Raw genomic sequence first — 1460 nt, 5'->3', positions numbered from 1 at the left:
GATTATTAAAATACTTGATTTAACTCATGTTTTTCTTATTTCAAGAATCTTACCAAGTAAAATTGTCTTACTCCGTTGGCAGAAATTTTTGACTTAATTTGAGTCAAATTTTCAGACTAACAAGACAAATAATCTTACACATTCTGAAAACAAGATTATTATTCTTACACAATCAGTTCTTATTTAGTAAATCAGTCTGAAAACAAGATCAAAAAGACTTTTTGGCTGATATAAGATTTTAAAACTTGGTTAGATGGACATTTTTTGCAGTGTAGATTGTGTTGTATGTTTTTTCCTGGACAATTTGTAGCGCACCAGGTAAATACATACATTAGGAAATTTTAGAATGTAGGTACGTCATATAATACATCCTAAAATTGTCAAATATTTATTATTTATGGGGAAAAAAAGAAGGGCAAGCCTTTTCTTAACTGATGAAATGACGTGAAACAGAAAAGGTGCAGAGTAAATACAAAAAAAAACTGGAAATTTAAGTAAATCAAAGCAAAAAGCTTTAAAATATATTTTATCTCCTGAAAATCTTGAATGGTTTTACAAAAGTAAACAACTCGATAAATAAATAGAGAGCATATCCCCCCCAATGGTAGACCTAAAGTTACGTCCTTGAACAGAACCAGGTTTCATTTAAACATGGATCTGACACAAAGACACCGAGGAGAGCAGAGAGAAACCGTACATGTAAACAACAACAATAAAATAATATTAATGGCATCAATCAGCTTCCATAGCCTTGTTCCTGTTTTCTGTTCTGTCAGTTTGTACCTGTTCGCGTGGAGCCAGGGGTTCAGCTGTGCCCGCACGAGCCCACGGACATGTCGCTCCGGACAGAGCCACGATGCAGGCTGCAGAATCCCAGGCGCACGGATCCCTCCGCGGGTCCACCGGGGAGGTGTAGGAGGGAGGTGTGGAGGAGAAGGGAGAGAGGTTCGGATCTCCTCCTTCTGTCGCTGCTCCGCTCCGGAGTGCGGCTCCTCCGCCTTGCTGCTCCGCTCAAACGAATGGGTGTGTTTACAGCCAGGAGGAGGGGGAGGGAACCGGAGACAAAGAGGGGTACGGTTAAAGATGTGGAGGGGAGGAGGGGGTCCCTGAAGGCAGCCAGCAGCAGACACCACCACCCCCCCTCCATATAGGAGAATAAAAAGTCATTGTTACTTTTTAGGCGCAAAAATAAACAAAACATGATGAACCTTTCAAAATAAAACTTACAGAATAGGCCTGCAGCAGCTGCAGCTGCTGCAGGCCTATTCTGTAAGTTTTATTGCACTGCAAAAACTGTCCATCTTACCAAGTTTTAAAATCTTATATCAACCAAAAAGTCTTTTTTTGTTTGTTTTGAGACTGATTTACTAAACAAGAACTGATTGTGTAAGAATAATAATCTTGTTTTCAGAATGTGTAAGATTATTTGTCTTGTTAGTCTGAAAATTTTAACTCAAATT

General features: G+C 39.2%; 1 protein-coding gene across 1 annotated transcript in view; it reads right to left on the bottom strand.

Annotated features, from left to right (window-relative positions):
- Positions 1-1016, bottom strand: part of LOC106529253 (ectoderm-neural cortex protein 1) — a 19735-nt gene extending 18719 nt beyond the window's left edge. Inside the window, exon 1 of the mRNA XM_014024608.1 lies at positions 784-1016. The gene's annotated coding sequence lies outside the window, so the exon portion shown is untranslated. The remainder of the gene's footprint in view (positions 1-783) is intronic.
- Between the last annotated feature and the right edge of the window lie 444 nt (positions 1017-1460).

This window comes from Austrofundulus limnaeus, unplaced genomic scaffold (assembly GCF_001266775.1).
Source record: "Austrofundulus limnaeus strain Quisiro unplaced genomic scaffold, Austrofundulus_limnaeus-1.0 Scaffold430, whole genome shotgun sequence".
Taxonomy (NCBI): domain Eukaryota; kingdom Metazoa; phylum Chordata; class Actinopteri; order Cyprinodontiformes; family Rivulidae; genus Austrofundulus; species Austrofundulus limnaeus.
This window is presented reverse-complemented; position numbering and strand designations above follow the sequence as displayed.